The sequence below is a fragment of the Ictidomys tridecemlineatus genome, unplaced genomic scaffold (genome assembly GCF_052094955.1).
Source record: "Ictidomys tridecemlineatus isolate mIctTri1 unplaced genomic scaffold, mIctTri1.hap1 Scaffold_51, whole genome shotgun sequence".
NCBI lineage: Eukaryota > Metazoa > Chordata > Mammalia > Rodentia > Sciuridae > Ictidomys > Ictidomys tridecemlineatus.
In genome coordinates, this window is record NW_027523338.1 from 975,069 (window position 1) to 1,000,811 (window position 25,743).

Below are 25,743 nucleotides of genomic sequence, written 5' to 3' on the forward strand. Positions count from 1 at the left end.
CATAGTCCCTCCTTATGGGGAATGGCTATTTTAGTGGATGCCGGAAACTACAGACAGTACTGAACACTAGATGTACTGTATTTTCCTATATGTATATAACTGTGGTAAAGTTTAATTTATAAATTAGGCACAGCAGCGAATTACCAATAATAAAAAGATAGAACAATAAATAAAAAGAGTAACAATATACTATAATAAAACTTATAAATCGTGGGATTTCCAGAACTTTCCATTTAATATCTGTGGACCACGGCTGGCTGCAGGTAACAGGAACCACAGAAAGCAATGATGATTGCCTGCATCATCATTATCCAGCTCCAGCCCCTCTGAAATTCTGCATGTGAAATGAAAGCTGCTTTCCCCTTAATTTTCTCTCTGGCAGATGAAGACTGCTGGCAAGTCAATTTCAAATGAGAATTTCTCTGTAATGTTTTTCTGAGATGTCAGTCATAGCAGCTCAAATGATCTTGTTTGGCAGAGTGAGATGAACAAAGTTCTGATATTGGTCTGAGGGGGTGCTGCTGCATGGCCTGAGTGCTGAGACAGACAGACACAGAGACACACACACATACACATACATACACACACACACACACACACACACACACACAGACACACACGTCACCACGAGTGACACTAGTATGACAAATAGCTTCTTGCAAATTACTCGTTAAAGTATAAGGTGGAGAATTCCAGAAGGCAGTTTGTCTTCCTTGCTTCTGTAATTCCAAATTTAATTTCTGAAGCACGATCTTTTCCACTCTAAATTAGAAGAATTATTTTATTTTTAAATCTGCTTTGTAATCTTAACTATCACCTTAACCACGTCAACCATAACTATGAATTTAAATGCTATAAGATGATGAGTCCTTTGTATTATTAAAAACATCTAAAGAAGTATTAAATGTATGCTTGGTAGGCTTACTCTTGACAGTGAATTTGGAGTGAATACATAAATAAATGTAAATATGCATAATATATGCACATTTTTAATATTTATATTTGGAATATTATCTGCAGCAACCAATGTTAAACACTTAGGACTACTTGAAGGTTTTTTGGTTTGTTTTCGCTTGGAGCTAATACTTAACTGTATTTATTATCTTTTAATAAAACTATTTTTGGTTTTATTTTGAAAAAACTGAAAATCTACCAACCAACCCAACAAAAAACTTCAGGAACAAACAGTTTAACCCTCTTGTACTGACTACTAACTCTGCCTTGGCAACTTGTTAAATTAGGGCTGCTCATAGTTTTTAATTATAATTTCATTATGTACAATACCAGCCTCCTTTGTCAAATGAGGTTTTATTACAGGGCTATTATGTAATTCAATTCATGGTTAAAGTCTCCTCTGCCTGGAAAACACAATTGCAATGGCACTGACCCTGATGCTTGATGAGAATCATCGAACCAGAGAATTCAGAAACCAGATTTTATTTTTTAAAATAATGTAGCCCATTTTACTCAGTTTTTGAAATGGGCTTCTACTCTCCTAGGTGTCGAACTAGTGTTCTCATCCATGCTCTGAGAACGTGCACTCACCTGAAATGTAAGCCACACTGCGGGATCACAGGGTATTCCATCTCCTGTCATTATTTTGAGCCCTATGGTCTAGCTCAAAAGCCCATTTTTCCCGGACCTTAGCCATCTCCTGGCAAAGAGCCCTAGTCCCTGCCATTTGCCACTTGTTCTGTGCTATTTTAATTCTGGACAAGTTGTGGTAGTAGGCTATATTTAAATTGGCCTGCACTGTGAAGAAACACAGCGGACACACGTGGCACCTTTGACATAATCCAATTGTGCTCTGGCTTGGTATCAGGATGTGTGGGATTCTGCTGCACTATATGCCCCACCATGCACGGGGCTGGACTCCTACTCCCCAAGTGTTCAGCAGAATCTTCTGGGGAGGATGAACTGTGGCAGAGACCGACGGAAATGCCACCAAAAACTTCCAAGAGTCGACTGAGAAAACATGGACAATAATCAAAGGAGAAGAAAAGAGGCCCTCGCCCCTGGCTGAGGACCACTGGAATATTTGTAGAATAATTTTCCAAAGACCCATTTACAGGTAGGAATTTATAAAGTACAACATATCTATGGAGAGAGCCTCAGAGGAAATTCCATGCACACATAAAGCTAGCCTTCTCAGGTCTCTGAGCTTTCAGAAGTGGACTGTGAGAAACACTTGCTTCTAACTGATTCTTTCCCATCTGCCCCTCCACTTCCACAGCCATCAGCTGTAAACACTTGTGTGCCAGACACAAGGCTGAGCTCCTACCTGGAGTTATGCTGTTACTTTATAGAAGAAAAATGGGCTGGAAATGCCCTTAAATCATTAAAATTAAGAAAAATGTAAAAAGCAGCTTTCTCCGGAATAGGTGCTGAGGTCTTACAAATACTCCCAGCTCAAAGCTAGCCTAAAGCCAGATTTATCACTCTGTCCAGCAAATCAGAAAATGGTTAACTTTTCAGGAACTTAGAAGTCAAGGATTTTTGCCTGGGGTACTTATGTATGTGGTGCTGATGCTCCCATTTTGCTAGCTGCAGAGTGAAAATCCAGCCTATGTATGTGATCATATTCTTGCTGCAGATCTAGAAGTGCTTAGATCTAGAAACCAGAGTTTCTTTCTATTTAGTTTGCAGATATTTCCTTGGACTGCTTGGAATATTTCTTGCTGTCAACCAAATCTCTCTATTTGGTTTCTTTGCTTAATAAACTTTACTATCCAAGTAGGTAGTAAATAATAGACCTGACTTTTGTTTTCTGGAATAAGTAGAAAAACCATCTTAGAAATGTTATGTTGAAGTATATTTGCCCACATAGACTAGTCAGTTAACATGAAACCATTTTTAAATGTCCTTAACAAAAGAGCCATTAGCAGACTATTTGGTTACATGTAGTCAGGGATACAGACTTTTAAACTGATCTACATAGTGGCCACACAGAGGTGCATGTATCAAAACAGAGGTGTCTCTTTTTACTGGAAGGCATACATGTGGCACTGAATATAATTATGCTTTGAATAGCATCAAAACATGACTCAAAAATAAATCCCATACTACCTTTAGTGCTCTGAGCTTTCGGAGAGCTAATTCTATATTTCAATAAATAAGATTCCACCTTATTTCCTGAATGCATTCCAGGCTCCCTAACAATGATAAGAATAATGATAATGTTTTGTGGTACTTGGGGACTGAATCCAGGAGTATTCTAACGCTAAGTTACACCTCCAGTCCCTCTCTCCCTTTAAACTTTTATTTTGGTGGTGCTGTAGGAGCTAAGTCAATGTTATACATGCTAGGCAAGCTCTGTGCCACTGAGCTCCATCCTCAGCCCTTTCTAAAGATTTTTATTTTGAGATGATCTCAACTGAGCTCCAAGGCTGGCTCTGAACTTGCAATCCTCCTGCCTCAGCTCCTGGGGATTACAGGCATGCATCACTGTGCCCAGCTCCAGGCTCATTCTTTTTTTTTTTTTAAAGAGAGAGTGAGAGAGGAGAGAGAGAGAGAGAATTTTTAGTATTTATTTTTTAGTTCTCGGCGGACACAACATCTTTGTTGGTATGTGGTGCTGAGGATCGAACCCGGGCCGCACGCATGCCAGGCGAGCGCGCTACGGCTTGAGCCACATCCCCAGCCCTCCAGGCTCATTCTTAAAAACAGCATGACAATGAAAAATGTGTGAGATTCTTCCACATAAATATGTGTATCAATAAGTCATGTATTTACTATCTGGATCAAGAATCTGCCACGTGGATGCTGCCAAGGAGACATAATTGTGGCCACATCACAACAGATAATGGGAACATAAGGCCCCTCATAGCACTTTACTGTAACTACTCCAAAAAGCATCACCTTTTCTTCCAAAAGCAAAGCTATGAAGTCATCCTTCCCCATTCTTTGTTTTGAGAAAAAGAAAGATTTCTGAAAAATTCATCTTACTTAGGTTAGAATCAAGACAGGGAACTAACAGAGGCCAATTTTGGTCTTAATAAAAAAATGGAAATGAGTGTTATTAGAGGTTCTAAACATATTTCTTTCTTTTTAAAATTAATGCATTTTGGCTGGGGATATAGCTCAGTTGGTAGAGTGCTTGCCTCGCATGCACAAGGTCCTGGGTTCAATCCCCAGAATCACCACAAAAATAAATAAGTAATAAATATAAAAAAAATAAAATTAATGCATTTTAATTATACAGAACATACATGCATATAAAATACTTTGATCATATCCACCTCCCATGCCCCTTCTGAATCTGCTGTTCTAAAAATCTCCCCTAAAGATATACTTCTAAAAATTCCTAAATATTTCCAATTTTTGCTGTTCTGTGTATTTCCCTGTAATTATTAGCAATTAACACACATATATAGATCACAATACTCCCAAGATTAAAATGAATTATGGTCTTGGAGAAGACAAATTATTCCACAGTTCTTAAGGAGGCCAGGAAAGGACATACCACTAAACAAATGAGTTCCAAGTACAGAAGCCAGAAATAAGGGAGGTGAAGCCAAATTTCTTGTTTTTAGGGAAAAGAGGGATGAATGGATAAGACAGGTCCCCAGGGGCCTTGGGCTCATGCTCCACTTATCCTGAGCAAGAGGTTTATTCAAAGTTGTGAAGGCGTGAGCTGGGAGAGGACTTGTGAACTCTGCCCTCTGTGAAGAGGAGGTCAGTTTGGCCAAGTTGGTAGAAGTAATAGGACAATATACAAAGGACCCTTCCTGGTCAGTGACTTGCAATCTATAAAGTATTATTGATGGAAAGTCAAATACACAGGAATCATGATTGTACTAAGTTAAGCAAGCCAGTATTGATGATGATGATAATGATGATTATGGTTAACATTTACTGAGTGCTGATTATGTGCCAGGGTTAATTTACATTAATTAGAAATTTACAAGGAGTATCTTCCATAATCCACACTAGGTTATCAGCTAGTTGGTGGTTCCCACAACTAGCTGGTGTGAACTGAAGATGAGAATTTTTCCTGTACACATACACGTCCACACCGACCATCTAGTCAAGCTTAAAATTCTCTGATGGTGGTCTTTCTTTCCACTCTGTCAATGCTTTCCCTCATTAACCAAATTACTGTGAGATGACCATTTTCTTCCAGATAGAATTTTTAAAAATTTTCTTAACATATCCATTTCCCTGTGTTGATTCTTGGATATAATGACCTTTCAGGAATAAATAATTCTTAGTATGATGGACAATATCAATGAATAAATGATCGTCAGCTGCACTTAATTCTTCAAATGATTTTACTCCAACATAAGGAATGTGTCAAGTGGTAGCATCTCTTGTTGGCCTGGTGGGATGCTGAGATGCTGCTAGTGTGTGAGCTGCTGAGCTGGGTCAGCGTCTTTGTTACTGGGATTCGGAGGTGACACTGCCAAACCCTCCACGGCAGGCACTTCATGCCCTACGGGTGGTATATGAAGCCTCCTGCCTGCCAGGCCACCCTGAGGCCACACTTGCATCTCATCCTGGTCACTGCTGTGCTCTGGCCATCTGGAGGCTCTGGCTGTTTCCTCCCCACCTACTGCCCTGGGAATGTCCTCAGGTGTCTTTGCACTTGTAATATTTGGCTCTGAAAACCAGCCCACTTCAATCCACAGCATATTGTTACAAACACAGCATAAATGTAATCCTTGGATTAGATTAGCATAATGGGAATTTCACGGTCTCTCTGGATTTGCTCCAGAGATATAGACACATTATTTAGGATTCATGAACTTCAAAAGCTCCAAACTAAAAATACCTCTTACATCATATCAGAATGCACTCAAAGTCGAGTTTCTTGCTGTTGGTCTAATCCATTCCTATAGTGGTTAAAAGCAGAGTTTTAGAATCAATCTGGCTAGATGTGAGTTCTCACAATCATGAGCCTGAAACACAGGGCTAGCTACTCATCCTGGCTATGCCTCAGTTTCTTCACCTGGTAACATAAATAATGGTGAAACCTAACTTTCAGGTTTAAATACGGACCACAGAAAACACGTGTAAAGTCCTAACACAGATCACATAGACAAAGCCAGGCACAGAATAAGCACTTAAATTCATATATAGAATATTTACTCATTTGATTAAATAACATTAAAACAAGTTTCTAGATAAGCAGTAGATTCACATGGGTCAAGAATATATTACAAAATAATGGATGTCAGGCCCAGTGGCTCAGGTAGGAGGATTACAAAGTTCAAAGCCAGCCTCAGTAACTTAGCGAGGCCCTAAGTAACTCAGCTAGACCCTGTCTCAAAATAAAAATAAATAAATAAATAAAAGGGATGAGGATGTGAGGATGTGGCTCAGTGGTTAAGTGCCCCTGGGTTCAATCTCTGGTACTGCGCACCCCCCCCATCTCCAAGAAAGGAACAAATCTCCCATTCATCCCAATAGTAACCAAGCCACACCCAACCAGTGTTGTCTTTTTAAAAAAGGATTTTCCCAGAGTTTAAGTAAACATAAGAAAATATGACTATAAAATCCTATTTCCTCCTTTTCTAAGCAGACGGAAGCAGTCTATGCAATACTTCTGTATCTTTATAAACTGAAACCAGAAAACAGTGACCAAGTACAGCATAAGGCAATGTATTGTCCTACCCCTTTACCTTGGAGAGGGACAGCAGTGAATGGAACCACCCAGATGACACAAGGCAGCAGGAGGTGAGGGGGTGGTATGCAGAAAGCCTGGATTTGGGTTCTGTTCTGCCTGTGGCAAGCTGTCTGACACTGGGCAGACTACTTAAATCTTGCAGGTGTAGAAGTGGTACAGTCAGCATGCTTGTTGTGGGGACATAATGAAGTATGTATGCAAGAGTTTTGCAAATAGTGAAACAAGACAAATGGGTTCACAGTGTTATTACAGTGTTATTACCAGTTAGAAGTTATTACAGTCCACAAGTCCACTCTTTCTACTCTGGAAGTACCAATAGTGGCAATGGAAAACACAAAGTCCCTATTTCTGACTCAAGAGTTGGCTGGCCTAAGGACATTTCCTGTCTAGGGTCACTGGATCCACTTTCCTTGAGCAACAAAGACCTGCTATGAGGTGCACTCTGCCTTCAAATGACCATGTTCAAAGTTTCAACATGGATGCAGTTTTTTGGGAGCTGATATAAATTTCTGTCAACAGTAATTCTTACCTGACATTGGGCTTAAAGTTTGAAAATAAAACAGGTAAACAGAAACAGAGTAAAAGTCATATCAAAGACTTTCAGTTTTCTTATCCTCAGAAGCACCAAAATGAGTGCTCTAAAAACATGGCTGGCAGGCCCATCCTTCTCCTTGTCCCCTTCCTGAGGCAGGCAGCAGCTGGGAGCTTGCTGGGGGGACTGGCTGAGGGGAAGCTCTGCATGGGTGTTCCAGAGATTTAGATTTGGGTTCCTTCTATTGCCCATGTCTTCCTTCTCATTTATAGCCAGAGGGCTTTTACCATATCTGCAATGGATTGGTTTCTTTGTCTGACAAATTAGGTTGTTATAACAATTCTATTTCTTATAAGAAATTTAACACTTTCTCTCCCTTTCCTATGGAAAGAGACAGAAGTGCATGTTCTGGCTTACAGGTGCCTATCTCCCACCTCCTCAGCTTTCTCCTGGCTCCTACCAACAGCTGCTCTGTAAGACCTGCGAAGTCTAAGGAACACACTTTGAAAAACCACTGGAAAACTGAAGAGTTCTAAAATTCCCTTCAGCTTGAATAATCAATAATTGCTGCAGCTACACTTTCATTTCTAGGGAAATTCATTTATTATAAATAAATAAAAATAAATAAAAGTAGACATCTGCTTTTTCTAAGAGATGACAATCTTCCCAGTAAATCAAATGAATTATTTTGCTTTGGTAAAATAAAGTTAGAGGTATTAGATTCAGGTGGGAAGAGGCATATATACCTTCTAAAATTATTATTTGAATGACAAAGAATGCTAAATAACGGGCCTATCCACGAAATTATTGTATTTTGTAACTACAGATTGAAAAGTCTAGCAATAGACGTATGCGAACAGCTGATTATTTTAGTAAGTGGATCTCGAATGGTAGCCAAAATCTTTATCCTGTAGCCAGCCACGTCAACCCAGCACTACTATTATGTTAATACATTTTACAGAAATTCAGATCTCAGAGCTGATTTCATTCCAACAGATTTATGTAGACCAGGAAGCCAGGCCTAGTCAGTTAGTGGCACCCCTGCTCCACCATCATGTGTGTATCCCAAGTGTTTGCATGACATGCAATCTATATAATTATACAGGCATTATGATCCTAGCCTGTTCAGTTCCAGGAGGCATCAGAACAGACACACGCAAGATACAACGCACAAAGACTGCTAATGGGTTGGCCAAAAGGTATCACTTCTTTATCCATAGGTGGTGAAACTCCGGTAGGGGGTGACCTGCCACCCTCATGGCCTGTAAGGTCATCATGTTCAGGGAGGGCAGAGAACTGGGCTACTGCCAAGAACTGGACTACTCTTCAGCAAAGCCAATATTTGTTTTTATTCTTGGTTATACTATCAATGCACTTGCCTTGCTTGTTAGTCATGAAGTGAATGGAGGTAGGAAGGAGGAAAACCAGCAAGGATCAGCGGAGACAAAGGTGGATGATTGGGAAATTGAGGAGAGAGAGTAAGACATCATTTCCTGTGGGTTTCGCCTGGCCAAGAGCACCTAACCATTCTAGAGTTAAATTAATTCAAGGAGCTATTTTAATTAAGATCCTGAGAGGAATGTGAAAATTAAAATTTTAATTTTGATTTATAACTATAACATGCATATAGATACATATACCCTATTGGTATGAAAATATGTAATACTGTCCGATTATTGAGTATTACATCCTCAACACTCTGCTGAATACTTTATGAACAAAATAATTAGGTTGAATTGCATTTGGAGACTGAACCTAGTGGTGCTCTATCACTGAGTTACATCTCTAGTCCTTTTAATTTATTTTTTATTTTGAGTCAGGATCTTGCTAAGTCACTAAGGCTGGCCTTAAACTTGCCATCCTCCTGCCTCAGCCTCCCAAGTAGCTGGGATTACAGGCATGTGCTGCTGTACCTGGCCAAAATTATTAAACATTCACAACAACACAATAAAGTTATTATTCTGTCCATTTCATGTATAATAATACATGTTTGGATACAATAGATCCTGGTCTAAAGTACACACCATTGGACAGCAGAACTAGCAGTGATGTAGGCCATGTTTAATGATAAACCCTAGGCACTTTCCCCCACACCATTCTGCCTGTCAGCTGGGGAGATTAGAACACTATGGGGAAAATCTGCCAACTTGAGATGCCCATTTGCTTATCATAATGGTTTTTGTATTTAAGTCTCAAACATCTTAAACTTTGTATTTAAAAGTGAACTCTCACAACATTGATTGTTGTGATAAAGGGGATTTGCATCAATTCTGTGAGCTACAGATAAAATCAATCACTGGCTGGAAATTAGCTAGCATTGCTAAACTCACTCTGTCTACCATGAACCTCCCTGGATCAGAATGTCACCAGTGGTCACTTGGGCATGTAAGGCTTGCCTTAATATAGTAGGAACAAAAGCCCTACTGATCCCTCAGCCAGCCACTTTGGTTAAGGGAGCTGAAAATACTAAGTGGGCAGATGTGTTTATCCAATTATTTCACTCCAACCGACCCAACCTTGGTATCCAACACACTGAAATGACCCCACACTTGTTTGGAAGCCAGTGTCTATGGACAACTTTCTGATTGAAAGTTTGACAAGAACATTCTTGTTAGTGAGAGTCTATATATATTTAAAAAAATGCTGAAAGTTGTGATTGCTGGGAATCCAAGTACCAAGTCCCAGATTCACAGCCACAGGTAGATTTGTTTTCATCTGTCCTGTGTGGTTAGCGGGAGCTGCCCCAAACCCGACCCAACTCATTCCACACTCATCCCCTCACATCCAGACTTCTGTGATCTGAGGTCATGGCATAAATCTTCTTGGATTTCCCCCTCCCACTCCCTGCCCTTTTCTTCTAAACACTGGTACCACCCACCATCAGCCTCCTCCTTCCAGGAGAGAGCTGAAGAGCAGCCACCTTTGACATTGTAGCAGATGCGAGGCTGGGGTGTGGCTGCGTCGAGTGACCAAGGACCTCAGAAACATACTTGTGAAGCTGTCTAATCCAACCCAAGGCTGGGAGATCTTCCCTAGCTGCCCCTTTATTGAAGGCTCAGTACAGGTTGGACATTACACAAAATCCAGGTCATACACGGACTCATTTAATCCTTTTGATTTCCCTATGAGGAGGGCTCTGTAAGTCTCCTAATAAAGACACCAAAGGTAACACAAGTTAAAATAACTTGCTCTAGGTGGAGCCAAGACTTTGCCTGACTGAAAGCATGTGTCCTTCCCACATTCTACGACCTTAGATTATGGAGTCAATCAGACGAGTCCCCCTTGTGTGCCTACCATCCTTAGAATCTTCCATCAACCTTTCCCTATCAAAGTTCCAAACTATTATTAGAGAAGATGTATGAATAGTTTATTTTAAAACAGAACACCCAACCACAAAATGCATTCCACATTCCATCAGAAATATTACATCTTTTTCTGGGCCGTCAGGCCAGAGTGGTTCACAATACTATGCTGTGGTGGGCACCAACAGTCATTGTAGGAAAACAAGTTAAGAACTTGAGAGTGTTTATTTGAATTGAAACAGGTACCCCATTGTTTTACTAGAGGCATTTTAATAAATGGCATTTTGGGTTTTTTTTAATATTTAATACAATGATTATTATACTGCTTGTAATAAGGCAAATGTGGTGTATGTACACTTTTGAATACTATGAAAGGCAGGATCAACAGAGTAGATGTGACACATGGATCAATTTCAAAACACAGCAGAAAAAAATATATATGTATAAATATAAATGCATATAAAACTGAAAAATGTAATATTACAAGATGAAAAAGATTCTAAATAAAAGGAAATGAGCTGTGTGGCATGGTGTCATTTGTGTAAACCCCAAAAATAGAATAATGCCATGTTTTTCAATTTATACATCATCAATGACATGTAATGGACACACGTTACTCAATGTGTTATACAGGGAATGAGCCTGGGAAAGGAGAAAATGAGAGGGGCTTTCCTCGGCTGGTTGCCTATGAGAAGGTAGAGCTGAGGATTGGGAATACTTTACCCTTCTATGCTGAAGGGCTAAGGTGCGAAGGAGGGAAGATGGACAGATACCCAGATCATCAGAGGATGGACACATGTTACCAACCCAGCTCAGAGCTCTGATCCCACACATTTGTTTTTATCTTTTGGTTTTATTTTTACTTGATAGTGGCACATTATAATCATCAGTTTCAGAAACTTCTTTAACCACGTGCCTGTGCATACACAGAAACTCCTCTCAAGCCCTGCTCAGAAGCCCAGGTTGTCCCGTGAGCACTAACATAGCACTGAAAATAGTTACCTGCTGGCCACTAAAATGAACCTTGGATTTAATCCTACAAAAAATTGTTCCATTTTCTTTTCACAAATATATAAACTGGCAGAAAATATAAAGGACACAGAGGTGAAGAAAAAGAAAAGCACAGTGGTGTGCTAGTGGATTTACACATGACCCTTCCTCTCCCCACTCCTGCACCTACTGAGTCCAAGGGGTGGCAGTGATCGCAAACTTCCCTCCCTTGGACCCCCACCTCTGTCCCTGAGCCTCAGGCCAGCTGGGGAGGCACTGTGGTGCTTGGGGAAAAGACCTTCAGGAGCCAGGGCTGGTGAACCAACTCCTAAACAAACTCTCCACTGACACATCACTAAAAATAAGTATGCTTACATGCATAACACATTTTTGGAACAGTAAACCGAACTCTCCCCTTTATCCTCTCTAGAGACTTAGGTGCCATTCTTAATCAACTTTATACGAAATACATGCAGGTGCAACAACTCCGAGCATTATAGGCAGTAACTTTTGATGTGATAAGTACACATCTTCCAAGAAGCGAAGGAATGGCAGAGCCACTGTACAGGCACTGGGTATCAGCTGCTAGCCCATATTCCGGTCAAACGCTGATAAGGCTCACTTGGGCATTGCCTTATTTAGTCAGACTTCTCCGTCCAAACACCGGTGCATGGTGACAACTGTGCATGCTATTACAAGTCTTTCTCCTTTCAGTCATCTGCTGACACACCAATTAAATAAAGTGTCACCACTATTGAAGCAGCCTATTGCCTTGCCTACTAGTGATTTGCCTGCAGAGAATAATGATAATATATTACAAATAAACCTGAATATGTTATTTTAGCAAAGGGCTAAATTTTTTTCCTTCTCATAAGGAATACAAATTAAGTTAAAGGCTCCCCCCATAACAATGAACAAATTAATATTGCATAGTATTACTACTGGCTCAGGTAAATTGCACAATTTCCCCCATAGTTTCAGTAGAGAAACTATATCTGAAAATATTTTTTCCAGCACACATTATGGTATTAATGAGCCTTATATTAGAAATCAGTGACTTGATCTAGATATGTGACGCTAGTAAAAGGACCAATATGAGTCATACAGATACATAAAAAATAGCTGAAATACATATGGTGATTTAACAAGTCTAGCATGTGAGTTAGTTTTAACTGCTTATAGAATAGGGAAGCTCTTTGTGTGAGAACATGGGATGAATTCCAATATATATTGTTAAACAACGACAACAAAAACCAAGCAAAAAAGCCCGCAAAAAAAAAGTAACAAAAATCTAGGGTGTAGATGGTGCATATTACAAACTATGATCCTTTATCTGCATTTAATTTCAAAATCTAAAAAGCTTTAAAAATACCCAAATCTCTCTTTTTTATAAGTTTAGTGCGAAAACTTGACAGTAACACCTGGATGCAACTGACAGGCATTTATGGTTCATTATTTTTTATTCTTAGTGTGAGTATTCAGTTTCCCTGGAGAAATAATGTGTTTGATTACCAGGTGCTGCTCAGACCCCCTGAGGATATCATGTAATTTATGCTATATGCACTATATTCCTTTTCTAAAATCCAGTAAGTTCTGAATTCTAAAACATATCTGGACCCAAAAGGTTTTGGAAAGTAACTAAATATGTGGTATGTGAACATCTGCATCAAGGGGGATAAACTTACATTTGGATATATAAATATTAGGAAAAAATTTATAACAATACTAATAACATTTGCTGCCTTCAGGAAAGGTTCCTGGTTAGCTGGAGTTAGGAGTGGGGGAGAGATTTAAACTTGGTCTAAACCATCTTGTAATTTTCAAATTTTGAACAACTGAACATGAATCATCAATAAATAAAATTAAAATTTAAAAAAATACAAGTTGTAAACATATGGCCAGAGCCTGATCCATTTAAAATACATCCTGTTAACAAGTTTTCAGAAGGCAATGCTGCACTCCCACAGTTGGTGGGTGGGTACCTTTGACCAACCCTTCCTGGTCATAAGTTCCAGTTTGTTTCTCTTGACTCTCGTTTTAAGCGTGCCAAGTCTTTCCAAGGCAGCCCCCTCTTCTTCTAAAACACTGTTTACAATCCATTTCTTAAATGAAACCTCTCTCTCTAATCCACCTGTGCTTATTTCAACTATGTAACCCTATAAAACAAACATACTTACTTAGTTCTATCTTCTCCATAACACTAGAAGTTCATGGAAACAGGGATGAAATAATTTGCTTTTGAAATTTTTACTGGGCAGTTTTCTTACATTGATGGTTAATTTACACTGTGTGCATATTTGGTCTTCCTAATAAGCCTTCCAGGGACTGCCCAAAAACTAAGTGATAAATATTTGCCAAACTGAATTATGCTTATAAAACAAGACTTTCCCATTAAGTGTTTATAATGAAAATCAAATGGAAAATATAATCGAGTTAAAAGACTCAAAAAGTGTCTGGAATAACAAGTGCATGTGTGTGGGACAGAGCCCTGGGTGGGCAGAATGCTGCTCTGAATTTACCACCAGACTATTGATACATGCACTTACGGTGGAGAGACCCCAGTTACATTCCAGAGTGCTTACTTATATATGAGAAATGACCTACTAAGAAATACTGAGGGTAAAAAACTCTATTTGTTCCCCATAATGTTAAAGAAAAAAATTACGTACAGATGTTATTAATAGTCCCCAGGAATAAAAAAAAATACTTAAAAAACATGGGCTACAAAATTTAGAGACAACTCAAATGCTTATCTTTCTTACAATCCTTGAAATCACTTCAAAACGATCACTAAATTGTACTGGTATACATTGGCAGCTTAACAATTAGTTGACATGGTATTCACATGCAATTTAACAATCAGTTAACTATTTTTGCCTAGTATACTAATTGAACAACAAACTATTGAGTCAGTTTCTTTTTATTTTTTTTCCTTTCTTTTTTAAAGGCAAACATCAGAGACTTTTGAAGAAGGATAAATTCCATCCAGCAATATAAATTTTCCCTCTGACTATACATTTCATTCAAATCCACTGTTTTGGTGTTGGCATTCAAAAAGGGGGAAGTGGGCAAAGAAATACAAATGAGGAACTGGGAGGCAGATATAAGTAGAGAGCAAATAAAACAAGAGGATAGTTAAGGAGCACACAAAAAGCCAAGGACACACTGCAGTACAAAGGTGAAACCCAAAGAATGTTAAGCCCTTAGTCTCTCCAAAGATGAATGGGTGCATCCTCTTTAGAGGGCACAAAACCATAGATTCACATAATTTTAATGACAGCCTTAAGTGATTTGGAGAATCTTTTGTTCACATATTTCAGACAAAAGCTAGTCAGTATTTGAACTGTGTAGAGCTGACTCACTTTATGATGACTCTCAAATTACACACTCCTTTTGCGCACGGAATGAAGATTTTACCAGAGAGTTTATGGCTGGGCAACCACAGGCTCATCCACACGTGAAGCCAAAGGCATGGGAGAGCTGCTGTGTAAACTGAGGGACACCAGCAAACTAGTCCAAAGAAATACATCTACACGAAAAACTCAGGACCCACTAAACCAAGCAAACTTTAATAATGGGGAAAAAACTTTTTCTATAGAAATCGTCCTGAGAAAATGGAGCAATAGTTCACATGGGTCTGATTTTCATTTCTTTACATAGGATTGAAAGGAAATGACCAAGGTGGCCTAACCTAACTGCAGGAGCAGCAATGACGATATCCATCACAGACATGCCACTAGCTGCTGAGAAAGATGATAATGCAAATCTGCTTAGCAAGAACAGCAGGATGGTCTAACAGATTAATAATGGTAATTAAAGCTTTAGATGCTAAAAAAGAGAGTGACAATCCCAAGGATATTTAATTGAAAAATGCACGATAATCATAACCCGTCCACCGCACACCAGGAGCTGGGTATGTTCCAAGAAGGCCCTCAGATACCCACTGTGCTGCCCTTGCCACCCACAGCCACTTGGAACCCTTTTTTTCCACACTCTGTGTAGAACAAACCCTTCTCATGGTTCAGGATCCAACTCTAACCATCTTTCCTCCTATGAGGTCTTTCCTGAAGCTTCCACATGGATAAGTCCCTCTGCTCCTCTAAGCTTTATCCAGCACTTAAATGATTCTGAAAAACACAGTGGATTCTGTCATGTCCCCTACTCTTCTTCTTATGTCACAGTGAGGGAACCCACAGCTCCCTCCAGAACTCCTTCTATACCCCGAAGTGTTTGCTCACAGTCACGTTGACAAGCACGTGTTAATAAAAAAGAGTGGTCTAAGTTTTCATGCCACAAAACCCAGGGTGACTGGGTCTGGAGGACTGACTTATAGGCTCCCATTTTAAATTAATTCTTCCAGTGTCATTTTATAGACTATAAATCTACCCTACTGTATATACAGAGAGAAACTGCTTTTCACTTATTTCCCCAAAGCCTACACAGACACACTTAGATAAGGATAAAATGAAGATGTTCTAATAAGCTTAAGACAGACATTTCACACTGTGAAATGCAGACTAGTCTAAGAATTTCCTCATATTTTAAAATCTGGCTGTTTCTTCTGAACAGGCTGACTAAAGTAATGCAGGTAGCAATACAAAAACGCAGGTGTGTAGGTTGGTAGTTGTGTTGAGAACTCCAATCAAGTCCTGCTCAGCAAGGTGAGACCCAGAACAAAGCAGCCCATGTTCAGCCCACAGCTGTTTAAACTTTTGTAGCAGATGCACCCAGTGGAGAATCAGGTCAGACTGAGTTTCAGAAGGGAAACCTGCAGTACAAGTATCTGTCTCTATAGCCACAGTTTGCATACACCCTGGATCAGCTTCAGGAACTTAAACAGAGGTGCAGCCTGGGCTTTCTTCTTCTTCTTTTTATTTTTTTTTCAGATGTGTATGTAATGTACTTAAAACTATTTACCCTAAACTGGAATTTGGATGAGAATTTCTGCAGTGAGACTTATGAGCACCAACAGTCCCACTGGGTACAGTGCCTCAGAAGCAGTATCCTATATCCAGTGTGACAGCAGAACAACTCTTGATGTGCCCCATTAAGGGGTAAGAGAGCTCACAGATGCTGAGCAGCATTTCAAATGCTTACGGCATAGCAAATCATCGAGCGTGCACACTAACCCTGTGGGTTCTATCAACAATCACCCTCACTTTACAGATGAGGGAAACAAGGCATGGAGATGCAAAGTCAATTGCTTGTGAGGCCACTCAAAGCAACAGAGCCAGTTTTCTGGTTCTCAAGTCTGTGTTCTTAACCACTACCCCATACTGCAGAAATAATTCAAAATAATTCCCTAAAACTCTCTGAGGAAAAAAGAAAATCAGGCCCTCATGTTAAAGATGAATCATTTCGCCTTTCTCCCCTCTGAATTTCTTGGTGATGTAGCTCACGTTCACTTCTTTTCTGATTTTAGGAATCACAATCGAAATGAGAGCCAGCTTGAGCTGGCTAATTGCCTCTCCTTCCCAGGACCACACTGACTAAAATGAGGGAGGGTCCTTTATAAGAGGTGAAACTACAGAGCTGTGCCAGGATAGGCTGGAGACCTGTGTTAGAAGACCTGGGGACCAAGACGCCCATCTCTCACCTGCAGTTCCTGGAGAGGAAGGACTATCCTACTGCATGAAGACCAGGGTTCCTCAGTATTGCCTTCATCTCAGACTCACCTTCCAAATTATAGCACAGGCTCATTCTGGTCTGTCTTGTGGGATGGGATTGGGGTGACAACCCTGCAAATCTGAGTGAGCTCCTTTGAAGGAGGGAGCTGGTGGAGCCATGCAACCTGCAGCCACTAAACACAAGCGACCCAAGGGGCGTGAAGGGGAATCCTGCGAATGAGCTCCTGCGCCCAGGGCCTAGGGACTCTCTGTAACTTGACTTCTCCCTGCTGAAGATCAACTTTCCCAGCTCCTGCTCTCTGTGTACCTCTCTCAGCCTATTGAGTGATTAACCTGACCACAGACCTATCTCATTCATGTCTCCAGTCTCAGTTCTAATGGAGGCCTGTGAACACTGTAAGGAAGACAGAAAAGCCAAGGCAATGTCAGTTACCTCGACTCAGACAGGCCAACAAATGGCAGGCCGGGATAGATCTGCCCCGAGTCACACAGGCCAAGGCACAGTAGGCTAAAACCAGCACTGGGTACCAATTCTATACCCAAATCTCTTTTCCTAGGAATTCCTTCTCTTCCTTCTAACAACTGTTTTGGGTGTTGCTCCCACACGTTGCCCGGCTTCCATGTAGCTCTTGCATTGCTAGTTGTTTCCATATCCACCTCTGTCACTTGGTCATACAACTTCCTGGATGACAGGGACATCTTTTTCATCCTGGTTTCTCCCAAGGTACCAACTGTGCTTGGTTTACTTGGAGTAGGCATTTGAGACGTGTTGGTTAAAATGGTTACAAAATTCACTCTAACATAAATATTTGGTGTCTACCTGCCAATTCAAGTTTAATGCACATAACAGTCTGCCAAGCATCTACCACTCTTCTACTCTGCAGATGAAGGACTGTGAGATATGCCAAGGTTAAGCCAGGTGTCCCACTCCCATAGCCAGCAGCACAGAGTCTGAGCCAACTCTCCAGCTGCAGAGTAAGTCTTGTTAACCAGTATCCACACACACCGCCTCTCTGAGCCCTGGAACCACACAGGTATAAATGACAACAGCATGTTCATTTTTTCAGGGAAGAAATAATGAAATCTCTTAATCCTCCAGGATTTTGCCCATGCAGATCCCTGTGCTTGGAAAGTTATTCCTTCCCTTTCTACCTTATGAAATTCCATGTTCCCTCAAGACCCTGCTCAAGATGAACTCTTGAAAGTCTCTTAGTGTCTCCAAGTGGTTAGGGACCCTCTGCTGGGCTCTTACATATATTGTCCTTTGCTCTGTCACTGCTTACAAGATCTTAGATGACCTGTGCGAGATTTCTTCTCAATCTCTTGCCTCAGACTATGAGATCTCTGAGGGCAAGGGCTGCCTTTCATGATACTTGGCATGGAAACATTTAATAATTGTTGGTTGTAAGGATTTATTAAGCACCTATTAAATATTCACCTGATCTTATTTAATTCTTCCAATCTCCTACAACTAGGTGCCAAATTGTCCTGTTTTTTGGATAAGAAAGCTAAGGTGTCATAGGTCTCAGATTCTACCTGAATACTGCATATTCTAAATCTCTAAAGAACACCTCTAATTCAAAGAAGATAAACCAATCACAACCAACTATTTAGAGTACCTACAGTGTCTTGACATCTGTGTTAAGTTCCATGCAAAGTATAAAAACTGAATTTTTATATCCTACCTCAGCTCAGTCTAAGGTCCCAGAGTCTTTCTGGCATCCTTGTACCAAAACACAGGTTGGAGCCAGTACCCTGGGCAGAGCAGGATGTTCTCATGAAGTTTGCCTGCAGGTGGATTTCTTGGGTTCTTGTTCCTGGGACCTGATCTGAGACCTGTGAAAAGAGTAGGTACAGTCTCCAGGTCATGGGCCAGTGGGACCTCTAAAGCTGCAACTCCTTCATTTGCTCATCTCATTTCATTTATGTGTACTTCAGCTGAGCCCAAGGAAATCGGTGTCACTAGCCACAAAAGAACTTCATGTCTACTTAACTGAACAACTTGTATGCAACAACCTCGGTAAGACTTAAAAAATGCATATGTAATATAGCAGTGTCGAGTTGAAATATGAACTGTCAGAAACCTGATTAAACCTTAGCCTGTACTGCATATTCTAAATCTCTAAAGAACACCTCTAATTCAAAGAAGATAAACCAATCACAACCAACTATTTAGAGTACCTACAGTGTCTTGACATCTGTGTTAAGTTCCATGCAAAGTATAAAAACTGAATTTTTATTATCTATGTGGTATAGATTAATAAGCATGAAGTAGGCCTCTAAAGTCTAAAAATAACCTACTCACAATTATCACTTTCCTTCCCAGTACCGTATGAGTAAACATTTTATTCTGGTACAGACCCCAGAGTTACTTCTTATTAAAAGCCATCATATCTTGCTTTAGATTTATGTTTAGTTATTAGGAGAATCTTTTAGTAATTCTATCTGACTTTATAGCTCAGTAGTTATTATTTATTAATTAAGACTTATGAAAGTTATTTAGAATTCAAGTGAGAATTTCACACTAATAAAGATGCAAAGGGTGCGGGGGGAAATTCCTGAAAATGTCATGAGAAAATCCAGTAATAGAGCTATTTTCTTTTTTTAATTTATTTTTCAATTTTCAGTGGACATAATATCTTTAGTTTTATATTTTATATGGTGCTGAGGATTGAACCCAGCGCCCTGCACATGCCAGGCAAGCACTTTACCACTTGAGTCACATCCCCAGCCCCGAGAGCCTATTTTCAATTCCCAAAGTTATTTATACCTATTTGGTGCATCTCCTGCAAAGATAGCAACTTGCCTAAAAATTCCATTTAACCCATCAGAAAATGCCTTTCCTAACCACCCTTACAGCCTTATTAAAGTATAATTGATAAGTAAAACTCACATATGTTTACAGCGTATAATTTTCATATATGAATGTTTTCATATATGAATAAATTCTGGAATGATTAAATTGACCTAATTAACATATCCAAGCAATCCCTTCTTCTCTTCTGTGGATTGAAAACAAACATTTTATGTTTCTTGCTAACTCAAAGTCCTCATACAGACCAGGAGTATAAAGAACCACTCAATGCAATCCATGATTGTGCAAGAGCAACGAGCACGGCTCTGGCTGCAGTGTGTGCCCTGGAACACCAGGAGTATGAATGACAACGGCATTTTCATTTTAACAGGGAAAAAACAAACAAATCTCTCATTCCTCCAGGCTTTTTTAGCCATGTTGGCACATGTGGAAAGTTCTTCTTCCCCTGTCTACTTCTTGAAGCTGGAAGAATTTATGAAGTGTTTGTGATGCAAACAATTATATTTTGACTCATTTATTAATAAGAGTAAAAATATTTTTTTCATAATTTCCTGTTTTATAACCCTTAAGGAATACTGTTAGTGAACTAGAGTAGAATATTCTGTAATGACATTTTCCTAATAGAGAAATGAGACTGCCTGTCAGGGACCCCTTCACTTTGCTGACCCCACCACACCTTCCTGCTTCCCTTCAGAGGGGTAGCAGACTGAGATGAGCTGGGGGCCTGCTCAAGTAAGGACTTGACCACCACCAAGAAGGCTGGACTATGCTCCAGGATAGCTCTCAGGCCCTCCATGGATTCTTCATCCTGATCCAGAGACGAAGGTCAAACAAAGCAACCCTACCAGAAGGCAGAGTAGGGACCAGGGAAAGAAAAGATATAGATGGTACTGGGTCATGAACAAAGAACAGGCCCTTAGCTCCCCTTAATTTTGTTCCTACTCTGAACTCAAATTGTTCTTTGCAGAACTCCTAACTCACTCTTCATCCTACCTCCTTCATGTAGTTAAACTATCTGGCAATGTCAAACATTAGCCACTGCAAGTTTTCACACTCTAACTGGTAAGACAAATATCTTTACACAAGACACTGTGCTTATCCTTTTGTTGTGTTTTGCACACAAAGAACTAATAAAAGATGAAAAATGCCTTTTGTGAGGCAAAGAAAGTCACAGGTATTAATTTCATCCTTTTATACAGACTGAGTCAAAGACAACTAGCAGCATGCAGAGTTAGCTAAAGCTCATGATAACATCACGGTGGACTAGTTAGTGTGAAAACTACTATATGGATTATGTCTTCACTAATTTGATTAGATTTTAGATGATGGAATTACGCTAATGTATTACATTTCAAACCACAATCAAACCTTGTTTGGTATCTTATTATAAAATCATCTTTGCTTTTTCCTTAGAGATCTCTCTTCCCTAAGCCCCTTCTTAACAACTGTTTATAATAAATGTCAATCAATCTTTGATTTTTTTCATTTCCTCAGGAAGTCCTTAAACATTCAAAGATCTATAGCTCCAAATATGAGACTCATGTATCTTATTCCACCTTGAATGCCCAAGCAAGATTCCTTCTTGTCTTCCCCCAAGTGTCTCAACAATACTCACAGTTCCACAGGTGCTTTTAGCTAACTGTATTAGCATCTTTAGAGTTCTAGCTGCCTCGTACACAACTAGCTGCATCTGAGATGATTTTCCCTTTATAAAGTTCAAGGGTCTAGTTTTCTTTGCCTGAATTGATTTATTCATGTCCTTGATGTCTTCTTTCCTGTCTCCAACTTCTGTGGCTTGCAATCTGCTGTGTGCACAGCAGCTAAGATCACTCTCCTCAGATGTTGTTTTGCTCATGTTACTAACTTCCTCGAAACTTGGAGATGGTTTCCATTTGTATGTTGCATAATACCTGATTAGTGCTTTTAAGAGTCTTTCATAGTCAGGCACCTCATATCTAATTGTCCTCTGCTCTTTCCATGACCCAGCTGTGCTCTACACCACAGCAATCCAATGGATCTCTTGGATTATACACCCAACAGGGTGGTGCAGAATTCAGAAGGGTTTTTGAGTACATTTTTTGTACTCACATTTGTGAATAAGACTCCTCAGAGGATGAAGCTCCAGAGTCTAAATATGACAGCAGGGTTGTATTGAGCTTCTCCAGCCTCCTACTTTCCTGTTTTTTTTTCTTTCTTCTTCTTTTAAATTCTTAGCTACCAGAAACACTAATTTTCAGGAATTTTGGGAGTAGCACCACTACTGCTCTCCATAAGTTTATGAACTTTCTGGATTGCATTTTTCCTAGTGGTAGGATGAAGACAAGAGGAAGCTGTCTGCATGGGGAAAATCCTTGTCTTCTAGTTCTAGTGACCACAAGAGTCATGCAGGAACATCAACACAGAATGTCAAGAGGTCAATGAGGCCCAGATCAGACCTTCTCCAGCAGACTCTGGAATGGCACTGCCCACAGACAAGGAGCACTGGTGGTCTTTACTGCCAGAGTGGGCTTCCTTCTCCTCAAGTTGTTCAGTCATGAGACACATTATCCTTCCCCACCTGGCAATACCTCCACTCACCTCTGCCAATCATGTCTCAGCCTCCTTTGAAAACATTGCTCACTGATCAAATTCAAGTCACTCCAGACCAACTCTACCTGGCACCCAATGTGAAAATTATATCAGATCTCCTTTATTCATGCCATCTAATTTTTCTGCCTTTGGTTGTTAACTCATTGCCTCTTAATGATCAGCATGTGCTCACACATACACTCACATGTTTACGTGAACACTGTGGGGAGTGGGAGGCCCATTTTCTTTTCTTTGTTGGCCTATTTCTTCTGTTTCCCTTGAAGCACCTTTAAAGATCTTATTATTGGGCACTGAATGCAGTGGTGGCTCTGTAACTGTGACCAATATGGCAACTGCAATTTAAACTTTCAAATACAATAATATTTAGTAACTTTGACACTGCAAAAATAACACATCACTGAAGATTCTAGGGTAAAAAAAAAAAGAAAAAGAAAAACCCGTTTACATACGCTTTTCTTACCCTTGTTTTAATTTTTGGAATTAATCATTAGCAACTGTCTGTTTGCTAATCAGATTTCAAGAATTCCAATGGGCTGAAAGTTATTGTGAACTAGTGAAGTGTAAGAAGGATAACTTTCAAAATTCTTTTAATGTCTAATTCATATGGTAATATGAGGGGAAAAGAAAACATTACCAGGATATGAGGCCAAATTAAAAACAGTCATTGGAACTGCTTTATGAATAAGCCAATTAATCATTTTTAATTCCTCTAAGCCCAACTATTATGACATTTACATAAACTGTCCTGAAACCTTCGTGGAATGAGCAGGACGGTATTCAACAGTGCTGGCTGAATTGTTTTTGCACTATTTTTAACTACTTCCTGCCTGTATGTGTTACCTCTGTCAGACTCTAAGCCAGTGATGGGGTCAGGCCCACACTCCAGCATGGTATGAAGTGTGTATTTGATAATACTTCTGAGATGAACAAAAGAATGATCAGCATTCAAGTAATGATCCTGGGTACTTCTAAAATGTTTTTAATTTTGATCTTCCTAATTATACTTTCATTCCTAATGGTTTACACCATAGGAATGTTTCCCTTTCAATCCACCAATCCTCTGACCGAGGACAAATGTGGAGTTGGAAAAGTGAAAATGTCAGTGATATCTCACTTTTTTCTGAGTAATTTCTATAAGAAGCATCGTTGGTTTTGGTATGTAAAGTCAGGTCCAAAAACAGGCAGAAAAGGGAAAATTCACACAGTAATGAGATCCCAGGCTCAGGTTTTCTGTAATAATTTGGAAAAGTTTCCCACTTCTTGCATTCATTTTATTGATTGAGACTCATAAAGAAGGGTTTTTTTTTTATATGTTTGAAATAAATCATCCATATTCTGGGAATGAATGAACCTTTCCGTTAAACTCATGGGCAACACACAACATCTTACACTTGCTTCTGCTCCTCACCCACTATTTCCAGTACACCAAGTCCTGCTGATTTTATCCCATGGCTCCTGCCCTTGACCAGAATCTTTACCAAAATCTCCTCCCAGACCAGGCCTCCAGTCTTGGTCCCCCTGAATGCCTTCTCCATGAAGACATCAGACCTCCCATCTCAAAGGCAGATGGCTCTCTGTTCAAATCCCTTTGAAGACCTCCTAAAGCCAACAGTCAAAAATGCAGCTTCCAAATCTAGATCTTGTTGCCTATCATGTCCCAGTCTCTACCTACCAAACCTCAGAATACACTCTGGGAAGCTTATAAAATGCAAATGTCTGGGCCTCATCCTAAGAAATGTTAAATTCGATACTGGATAGAAAAGCAGGAACCTTGTTTTTTAAAAAAATATTTTTTAGTTGTTGATGGACCTTTATTTTATTTATTAATATGTGTGGTACTGAGAATCGAACCCAGTGCCTCCCACATGCTAGGCAAGTGCTCTGCCACTGAGCTATAGCTACAGCCCCAAGAGCAGGAACTTTTGAGCACTCCTTGTGATTGCCATGGGTGGATAAATGGTGTCCATCCTGGAGGGCACCACTTGCCCTAGAGAAACATTGTTCTTCCAGGCCCATCTGCTTGCACGAACTTAGGCTGTACATACAATTTCATTTCATTGTGTCTCTGCTCTGATGTTTCCTTCCTTCTGTAACATCCCTGCCATTTGCTTCTGGCCTAAACTCCCCTCCTTTTCACAGCTCAAGCTCAGCCTCATTCCATTAAGCCCCATGTGCCTTCAGGGTCCTTCTTCTTTTGCATTTGCATAGCATTTTTTCTTAGAATTTACTCTATTATACTGACATTATCTGTTCATGCTTGGCCTGTAAATTTTGTGGAAGTTGAAGAATAACATCTTTTCAATGACACAATGATAAATCAAAGTTTGTGACTAAATAATACCATCCCCTGACAGCTTGACCTTTATGAACTGAAGAAAAGTACATGGGTTCAAGAAAACATTCCTAACCCAATTCTCTAAACCCAGAGATGAAAAGCCTGTTTTGCTACCTGTGACTCAGACTAGAGCCATCAATTTTCTACAGACACACAGGGTCGTGATGAAGATTAGAGGAGATAATAATGTCAAGGTCACACCACAAATCCAGGCACCAGATAACCACTCAAAGAGCTGTTGGCTGTCTACGTGGCCCAAAGGTTTCACCCAACTCAGTATCTTCAGACCAAAATGGGAAGGGCACAGGTACTAGCATATGATTCCCTTACAAAAATGTTGAGCAATGTCTACATGACTTCCTTATCTGGAAACACTGCCAAAAAAAATTAATTCACTACCAAACAACTTTGATGTCTCTGGATCGAAATATTGCTAACAGGATTCCTCTATCACACCTAATCATATTTCTACAGACTCTACGCAGGAATCATTTGATTCTCTAAACTTTTAAAAAGAAACCACTAATCACTTTCCCTTTTGCATTATGAAATTTGTAGACATTTTATGTATTTCCTGTTCAAAGTGTTCCTATTATCAGGGGCAAGATTGCTTATTTGAAGAGACATTTTCTGAGACTGAGTCATTGAGCCTGCTATGGACCTTAAACATAATCACAACTAAGAGAAGTTAGACAAAGTGAGCTGGCCTGGAGTGAGGACATTGTTGACAGAGAGTGCTCCTTGTGCAGAGATCCTAGAGAAGTGTCTGTGATGAGCCTGCCCAGGCTGCCTCCTGGGGTGGAGGTCCCTCCAACCTGCAGCCCTGCAGCATCTGCCAGCTGTGTAAGACCACCACAAACTGAGCTGGGTATTTGCTTTTAACGGCAGGTTTCTTATTAATCTCTGTATTCCCGGGGCCTAGTGCCAT

General features: G+C 40.0%; 1 non-coding gene and 1 pseudogene across 1 annotated transcript; one reads left to right on the forward strand and one right to left on the reverse strand.

Moving 5' to 3' along the window:
* The window catches only part of LOC144373847 (junctophilin-1-like), a 71,788-nt pseudogene that overhangs the window by 28,475 nt on the left and 17,570 nt on the right, over window positions 1-25,743 (reverse strand).
* Trnaa-cgc (transfer RNA alanine (anticodon CGC)) lies at window positions 4,070-4,142 on the forward strand. Its single transcript has one exon. It is a non-coding gene; the product is annotated as a tRNA-Ala (tRNA).